The sequence below is a fragment of the Octopus bimaculoides genome, chromosome 5, assembly GCF_001194135.2.
Source record: "Octopus bimaculoides isolate UCB-OBI-ISO-001 chromosome 5, ASM119413v2, whole genome shotgun sequence".
Taxonomy (NCBI): Eukaryota; Metazoa; Mollusca; class Cephalopoda; order Octopoda; family Octopodidae; genus Octopus; species Octopus bimaculoides.
The window spans coordinates 106,353,366-106,362,901 of NC_068985.1; the positions used below are offsets into that span (position 1 = coordinate 106,353,366).

The 9,536-nt window shown below is 37.1% G+C and overlaps 1 protein-coding gene and 1 long non-coding RNA gene across 3 annotated transcripts in view; one reads left to right on the forward strand and one right to left on the reverse strand.

The window, feature by feature from the left end:
- Positions 1-9,536, forward strand: part of LOC128247821 (uncharacterized) — a 97,051-nt gene that overhangs the window by 49,404 nt on the left and 38,111 nt on the right. Inside the window, exon 1 of one of the 2 annotated variants that reach the window (XM_052967897.1) lies at positions 8,770-9,111. The exons of the other annotated variant lie outside the window; for it this stretch is intronic. The gene's annotated coding sequence lies outside the window, so the exon portion shown is untranslated. Of the gene's footprint in view, positions 1-8,769; positions 9,112-9,536 lie in introns of those variants that run through there. 2 annotated transcript variants of the gene reach the window in all.
- The window catches only part of LOC128247823 (uncharacterized), a 33,825-nt gene continuing 26,738 nt past the window's right edge, over positions 2,450-9,536 (reverse strand). The window contains exon 3 of the long non-coding RNA XR_008264144.1: positions 2,450-3,377. This is a non-coding gene — a long non-coding RNA (uncharacterized LOC128247823). The remainder of the gene's footprint in view (positions 3,378-9,536) is intronic.

A 9,536-nucleotide genomic window follows, 5' to 3' on the forward strand; every position in this document is an offset into this window, starting at 1 on the left:
ATATAAGTTTATTTTTTTTATGTCAAATTACATATAATAAAAACAGTTTTCCATTACTCAATATTTTACGTAGAGTACATATATTTTCACAAAAATAGTATTGATAGTGACTTCAAAGTTTCAGCATGCATAGCCTTCATTGAGTTGATGTCATTGAAGAAAGCTAAGCTGGCTGGAACATCAAAGTTGCTGCCACCACTATTCTTGTTAAAGAACAAATGAACACACACACACACAATGGCCAAGCATCCATTACATCACTCTCTCCTATCAACAGGACCTGAGAAATGAGGTGAGGTCGGGCAGTCAATAAATCTATCCAGAGAGCCAAGGAGGGATCTGTAAATATCTGGGACCTCTCTAAAAAAAAAGAATGAAATAAAATAAAAATAAACCTAAAGTTCTTTAGAATTTTGAGAGAACCTGGCCCTGGTGGTAGTGGGGAGGAGGCAAAAGCATTCTTGTTTTGTCTTACAAAATTTCCCTCAGAAACTGTAAACCAACATTGAATAATAATCCTTTCTACTAAAGGCACAAGACCTGAAATTTTGGGGAAGGGGACCAGTCAATTATATCAACCCCCAGTGTTTCACTGATACTTAATTTATTGACCTTAAAAGGACAAAAGGCAAAGTCGGCAGAATTTGAAGTCAGAACGTAAAGAGGGATGAAATGCCCCTAAGCATTTTACCCAGTGTGCTAACAATGTCATCTTATATATTCTGTGTCAGTGAGAAAAGAAGTCTACAGGATGGGTATGATTGGAACAACCTCTGTTAATAGTTCTAACCTTTTGCTAAACAACATGGTAAAAGCACAGTGTGAGATCAGGATCTTCTCTCTCACTACCATCATCACCCCAGTAGATGGGAAAATCACGTGACTGGTGCTTAAAGTTTGACCTTCCTGGCATATGTTATTGCTTAGCCCCAGGTCAGCTCTGAATGAGCAAACCCAAATCAAACAACTAAAGTCGTTACAGCTGTGACCATGCTGTCATTTCTCTTCTATGCTTTCTGTTTTTAGACACGATGGGTTTAAGCCCTACATAAGCCAGTATCTCCTTTCCATTAAAAAAAAAAAAAAAGGTTGGCAGTGATTCGAGAGAGATTTGGCTACTATTTCTTGTGAGACAGACAATCTCATGAAGGCTTTCTCGTTGGCTTGTTATGCTATACTTCAACTAGTTAGTGACATCATTATATTCACCATCATCATTTCCATCGTTGTTTTCGTCGTCGTCATCATCATCATCAACATCAGTAACAGTAGCATCACTGACACAACATTTTCATGCTAATTTCTTTATTATCTTTTGTTTAGAGGACACATGATTGCAGGATGTGTGTATTTAAATATTAATAAATTTATCAGGAAGCTGGACAGTGTCCATATTTTATACAGACAATCCTAGCTAACAAAGACTGATGTTGTTAATGTTCCACTTGAACAGAATGTATGTCGGTATTATGTAGGCAGAACATGAGAAATGAGAGAAGCAGAAGTCAGAATTCTTGTGACACAGTAAAGTCTGCAGCAAATCACCCAGGTAAACCATCTGTATGTTAATCCTGCCGCCCATATGGCGAGCGTGTGTATGAGAATACAGTTCTAAAGTCGTGTGTTGAATAGTTGATTGCGTCATTCGTAGATATCTTTGTTACAAATGTCGAGTTTACAGGGTGATTTCAGATGCCTCTTGACATTTCTAACTATTTATAATGGAACTCTCATTAAGAGATACGGGGTAGTGATAGTGACAGGGAAGATGCGTGTTCAGTTGATAGAACAGTTATGACTTTGGTATACAAGAGTTATGTCCCTTGTACCCATTAACTAAATTATCAGGGTCTACGAAACCTGTAGTGTGTCACTGTCTGCTGGTTAGTTGTAGGAACGGTTGATCACCAAATTGACTGACAACACATACAAAATACATACTTCTGCCCCTCTATATTGTGGTTTCTAGTCTAAACATATCCCATAAAATAAACTGTGCGTCAGCCCTTGCACGCTGCCCAGTTTAAATCCCGACTTGGTTCTTTGGTACCTTAAGTAGAATTTAGCATTTGGTAATCATTCGATGTAGATACCTTGATCCCTTTCTGCTTATGTTTTCCTGCAAATGTTTAGGATGAACATCAACCAGTCTGAGTAGGTCCACTGCAGGTCTAATCGACTGTAACTCCACTTCTACAAATTTGTGTTCTTATTCGGTGATTATTCATTTATAATGGTCATGAAGGTTTAGATACTTGTGGAGTATTTCCTTCTCCCATTATAATTGTTTCGTAGCTTCAAAAAGCTAGAACGGGTCACCGATTTGTGACGTCTGTGCGAAGCGAGGTGACAAGAAAGGCCCCCTTAGTACATCACTCGGTCGATACAATAAATATAAATAGAACAATGCATACACGTGCCAGAAGGAAATAAGAGACACAGCCGGGTAGAATGTTTAAGAGAAGATTTATTGATATGTTAACATGTGTGATTATGTGTGCGTCATATATACAGAATAATAGACAGGCCGTCATAAGAATAAGATGTATGCGTGTGTATGTAGGCATAGATGTATGCACGTTAAGAACATACAAGGATGGCGATGAAGAAGAAACTGTGAAAGATTCTATAGCCATGGAAGTGAGGAGTAAGTTCATAGACACAAGAATGATAAATACCTGTTCGTAGTCAATTCTACACGACAGTTGAAATACTGTATCAAGAAGGTGCGGTGATGATGCAGAGCCGGTTGCGGTACATGTCGTACGTGAAGTTGTGGCTGTGATGCTGCCGCCTGGGTTACTTGGTACAAGAGTTCTCGCAGGTTGTATATGCGCTGTTGATCCATGTTGTCAGTGGCGAGACCTTAAAAGGTCTGGAACCAAAAAACATAAGGAGTTGCAGGCTCAGCTGAGGTAGAAAAACAGGCTGTCACACGTGACCTTATTTGAAGGCTGCAATTGGTTGGGTTTCAAATTGGCGCGCGATAAAGCAAGAGACAAATTGCGCAAATACCAACCAATCAGAGTAGTGGACACAACAAGGTCTAAAATGCAACCAAAGGCTAGCTGTTATCTACTACGTTCGTATGTATGTATATATAATAGAGAGGAGAGGAATTTCACTCAAGTGTACGCTACACATTTATTCATATATATATATATATATATATATATATAACGGTTATAAATCCAATCAACTTCACGCCTGCCAGGTTCCTATATATATATATATGTAACGGTTAGTTCTTCGTTGCAGTCGAGGGTCACCAATTTTAACGGTATTGTTAAGATCGAATCAGTGGTCACCAATTGTAACGGTTGTTGTTAAGGTGTTGGTTGCTAGTGTGCAAGATGGAAGAAGAACAGTGATCGAAGCTGTAAAAAAATATTTATTTACCGTTAATTTGTATAATGCCTTGCCTCGACGGGCAGGTGTGTGTATCATATAAAAACAATAGAGTTATCTTTTCTTGTATGTTGTTGCTATTTTTGTTTAGTCAACTGCTAGCTGCTTAACTAGGAATTAGAGGAAGGTAGAGTGAATGTTAAGTGTAAGAAGTCGATAAAATGAGACCTTCATGGTGCCTGACATTTAAACAGCTGTGGTGTTGTGATAAGACACTGTATCATAGTTGACATCCTCACTGTAAGCCTTCTCTCAGTTGAATTATCTCACTAACTGGATTCTGCCTGTGGTCGCCTCTACGTCATCTCCTTTTTGCCAACTAACCTTTTTCCTACCGTGTTTTAGTATTTATAATTATCCAAACTAGTTAGAAGGAGAGACTTATTGTTGAGAATAATAGATTTCGTTGGCGGTCTGTTATCTCTATTCTAGATTTTGGTGGCCTAGAAAAGTTTAGAAAGGTCAAGTGGCAAAGACATTATTCTGCTTAGCGAAGGCATCTGGCTAATGTAACTGCTGTCACTCACAGAAAAACTACTGTTTTACCATGAGAAAAGTGCTGTTGAACAGTTAAGTGAAATTTGGCGATCGAGGATCGAATCCACGCTATACCTTCACGAAGCCAACGAATGTATTTAAATCTGCTCTATTCATTGTAAGCCTCTTTTTGTCTTCTGAGTTACAGGGCAACCCTACTAGTGTTGGTGCCTCGAAAAGAAACTAAAACATTCAAGAAGTTGTTGATTGAGGATTCAGGCAGTGATAACACAGAGTCTGAGAAGAGAAATCTCTTCTGTCTTGGCAACGGTAAGGAAATCAATAATGTATCCAGTACACTCTGTAAATGAGTGGTGTTAGGAAGGGGCATCCAATGGTAGAAATTGTGTCAATACTGAGACATTGCAGCAAGATGTGGTCTTCTTCTGCTGGACTCTGTGGAACCGTCTAACTCATGGGTTCTCAACCATTTTTTATCTATGGATCCCTTTGAATATTATTTTATTCTGGTGGACCCTCATAGCCATTCATTGTTTAAAAACTAGTTTTTAGAAACTTCTTTCAAAATTTCGGTATTGTTTTTCTCACGTAAACTTGTGTAGGTTGAGCTATGTAAAATGTTAGAGAAAGAAGCCCAGCTGTTTCTTGCAATACATACATCTAAAGCAAAATTTTCTCAGAGGCCCTTAGAATACTATTATGGCTCCCCAATATACTATTTTGTTCTGTGGACCCCCAAAAATCTTATATGGATCCTCAGGGGCCATATAAGCTTAGAACCACTGGTTAACCAACAAAAGTGAACGTAAAATGGTAAAAATGCTAAGGTAAGGTATCGTTAAGCACAGAGAAAAACAATAATGGTATAAAATTGATTAAATAAATACCTGTTCCAATGACTCGGTGATTAGAGCATTGGGCTCACAATCATGAGGTAGTAAGTTCGATTCCCGGACCAGGCTGTGTGTTGTGTTCTAGAGTAAGACACTTTATTTCACGTTGCTCCAGTTCACTTATCTGTAGAAATGTGTTGCGATGTCACTGGTGCCAAGCTGTATCGGCGTTTGCCTTACCTTTAGATAACATCAGTGGCATGGAGAGGAGAGGCTTGTATGCATGGGCGATTGCTGGTCTTGTGCCTCGGAGGGGAACTTTCTAAGTGCAATCCAAAGGTCATTCATGACCGAAGAGGGTCTTTACTCCGTTCCAATCTATGTAGCCGTAAACTGATACCACATTTGTGATATAACTGACTGAACTGCGTCCGCAGAAAATATGTCTGAGAATCAATTGTTGCTGCTCATATAGGCTTACAAGCATGCATATGTGCAAATATGTATGTATGATTCAGCAGACCTATTATCAAATACATTCCACTGGAGACCGTACCGTATTTATTTTGATAAAATGCATAAGACAATGTTTTATCTGTGTCCTTTATTTGAGCCAGCAGACTGCATTTGAATGAAAATTGGTTTGTATATCTAGCAGCTCGAGTGGCCGCATAGAACCCATCGCAGTGACTCGATTACTAAATAGGAAAGCGCATGAAAATGAAAGTTCTTTAGGTAGCATAAAATACAGAGCAAGGGAAGTAACTCTAAGAGTTGCTTTCCTTACGTCAATATTTTCATTAAAAGCGTAAGATTGAGACCCATATAATGAGTGAAGATGCAGCTGCCAATTTGGCAAGTATCTTCTTCGATTTCGCCTTTTATTTTTCCAGGGCAAATAAGATAGACACCAATCAAATCTAGAGGTTGATTTTATCTATAAGAATATAAATCCTCGTGTCTATTTTACACCTCAAAGAGTAGCGAAACCTCGGGAAACAGCAGTCTAAAGTGCTTCCCATTCCAAATAATTACTCTCAGCTTGTAAGATCTTGATGTGTCGGAATCCATACATGTTAGATGTAGGTATACGAGCATGTTGCTGTCCTAAGCAGAGCTATGTGGAACTGTGTGTGAAAAGATCTAATATTACTTTCTACTGTAGCCATAAGGCCTGGAATGTTGCGGGAGGGGGTAAGTCGACAGGAACCGATGTAAGGGGAATAACATGGCTCTGCCCAAAGGCTTGCCGATCTTGTTCCGGATATTTTTTGTTTACAAAACTAACTGCCCAGCGCGCTTTCCTCCATTCAGTTGTTGATAGGTTATGTGCCTCCAGCCATTTAAAATCTGGCGAGTCACCCATAGAGCTAAGCGCTTTATAGGTACCAAATCAATAGCCACTCTCTGACCGGTTATTACAAACAAACTTCTTTACATATATATATATATATATATATATGGGGATGGTATTACTAAAATATCGTCACTAGTGACAATCGAATTATCAGCCGTACAGGCAAATTAGTAAAATATATACATACAATATTAGATATGTACATATATACACAAGTACACTACATGAGCACCTACATCGCTAAAAAATAGAAGTCAAAAAATACTTCTGTACCACCGAATAGTCACAAATCTATTACAGACATGACAGGAAAAAATATCAGGGAACAATAATAACGTCTTACCTCTACTGGGTCAGAACAAGTAAATGAATGGAAAAGTCTTTGACATTTTGAGCCTACAGTCTTTGACAGAAAGGATTAAGAGGGAAAAAAAAGAAAAGAAAAACAGAGAGAGAAAAAATAAATGTGTAGTATAATTATATAAGGGAATATTGTACTGAGGATGAGAAATAAGCTATTTTACAGCTTTAATCTCGAAATCGGACCAACACATAATTGACTGGAGTTTTATTTTGTATTTTCATTTGCTCATCTCCAACCCGTATTGTTGCAGAAACTAAAAGTGGTTTTATAACGTTTTTTGGCATAATCTTACAACATGCTGGAGCAGGGTTTTCCCCTGTTCCTTTATATAATTATATAATTTATATATATAATTACTATTTTAGTATAATTTAACAAGGTTTTATAGCATGTTGGCCACTTGATATTATCATTTACATCCTTGTTTGTGTGTGTGTATTCTATATATATGCCAATTAAATGAACATGTATGTGTGGATGAATAAATTTTTCCTGTGTCACAGCATCCATTAATGACTGATTTAGTGACTGTGATGAGCAGAGTGACAGACAAGTTGATATCTCACTATAGTTAATAAGTTGGTCATTCAGATGCTCTTTGAAGGAAATGCTTACAAGCAGAACAGGTAAAGAATTCTTCTAGTTTATATTTTGGCAACATTCTCTCTTCATTATAAGGCAAGACATGTCTATACTAAAGAAAGAACTGAACAAGAGGTTTTGTTAATTCATATTTTATACTTTGGATTATTTATTTCCATTGATTTATTTGGCTCCTTTCATTTGATGTTTCACATTTTTGAACAGGAGACACATGGGATGGAGAGTCACTGAAGAGGTCACAAGATGTGTGACGGAAGATTTCAAACAGGGAGCATTGATATAAAAACAATAATAAAGCTGAAGTGAAGAATGACTATATATTACATGTATTTTTTGCCCCCCCCCCTCGCCCTACACTTAAGAAAAAAAAAATGACCACCCTGAAATATAACAATATTTGTATTTTTAATGACTTGTTTTTATGACTATTTGACTCTGTTGCTCATTATCAAGAGGATGGTCAAAATTGAATATGGGTATAAAATAACAGGAAACCATGTGATCCAGCAGTGCTCTCAAAGCCACTCACCTGATGACATGCAGGTACAAAGCTATTGCTGGATCATGTTTATATAATATTCATATAATAATATATATAATACGTGAAACACTCAGCAGCTTACAACAGTTGCTAATGCACAGAAATAATTGTGATTTGTGTTAAAGCTTGTTCATTCCATCTTCTTGTGTCATAAATTTACACACATACGCGCACACACACACACACAATTTTCCTGTTATTTCAACATGAGGATATTCCCAAAGGACCTTCTGCATGTTCATTCAATCTGCTGGAAATAACAATCAAAACTTCTCTAAATCCCACTCTAGCAACTTTAAAAAAAAAATAACAAGAACATATTAAGGAACATCAAATAAAGTCAAAACATATCCAAAATTATCTCCCATATTTACTGGAAGACTCAAAATTATATAATCAATAACTTAATTTTTTTTATTATTGCATTGTTTTTCCTGTGCTTGATTTTTGATGATCTATACATTAAATATGTTAAAATAAATTTAACTATAATGTCTTTCATGTGTATGGCATCAGTGAGTAATTTATTCTCTGAATATTTTTCTTTTTCTACATCTACAAGCATACATTCTTGTACATTTACTTAATAATAATCACATCTTTACTTCAGTAATCAATATGGTAAAGTATATATTTTGCTGAGGATATCTAATAAGACAGGAATATAGCTGGAGTTATCTCCCTTAGTGGCAGAAAGACTCAAAATAATTTTTTTTTTTCCTAATTAGTATTTTGATTATCCCTGCTTCAAATATCGAAACAAAGTTAGTCCCTGATGCACCTAAACAAATGAAATGGTCAGAATTGGGTTGCCTTTGATCATGAGTTTGCTCAATGAGTGTTGACTTATGGTTAAATAATAACAACAACTAAAACAACAAATAAAACTAATTGCAGCATTATATACATGTCTACACGTTATGTAATAATATTAATAGACATTACACTCTCGGATTGGTTGGCGTTAGGAAGGGCATCCAGCTGTAGGAACTCTGCCAAATCAGATTGGAGCCTGGTGTCGCCTCCTGGTCCACCAGTCCTCAGTCAAATCGTCCAACTCATGCTAGCATGGAAAGCGGACGTTAAAAGACGATGATGATGATTATATAATGATATAAATATTCCATTGCATCATTCATTATTATTTTGCCACCATTACCTACCTTCACAGCCACCACCACCACCACCACCACCACTGCTGCTGCCACCATCACCACCATTGCTACAATGATATGGCAAGCACCACTGCAAATATCACATCCACAATCACTACAGCCACCACAACTAATAAACACTACAACCACCACTGCCATCACCACAACCACTACGACTATAGCCACCACTACTGCTGCCACCACCACGAAACATTGATCCTCCTCAATGCAACAGCTGTTTCATTTAGTCAACTATACTGATCAGCTCCACGTATCAATCACATAGCTACGACTGTTAGTCAGTCTGTTTGTCTGTGTGACTAAGACATCACCAGAGCTGTTTTGTCTGTCTTGTGAGTAGAACTTGCTTTCTCTCTCTGTTTCTTTCTCAGAGATAGATTTGTTTATCAAACCCCATCGTGCTTCTGTAAATCAAGGACAGTTTTGTCCATTGTACCTTTCTTATGTTAACATACTTGATTGTGAATTTGAGTGATATTTAGCTGCTATTTCAAGCAGATGCAGAGACTATAGGGCTCTGTCTTTTTTTTTTCTTCATTGAGTCATCATCTTTGTTTTTGTTGTTTGTGCTATTATTTCTATAGTTGTTGTTGTCGTTGCTGCTGTTGTTCTCTACTTTCTTTCAGTTTTAACTATGGTATATAAAAAAAACAATGAAAATGTGTGAAAAATTTGTTTGGATATTTTTTGACTGTAAATGACTCTCCACTTGGTTGCAAACTTTTAATGAATTGCCAAGAATGAAATCCCTTACACA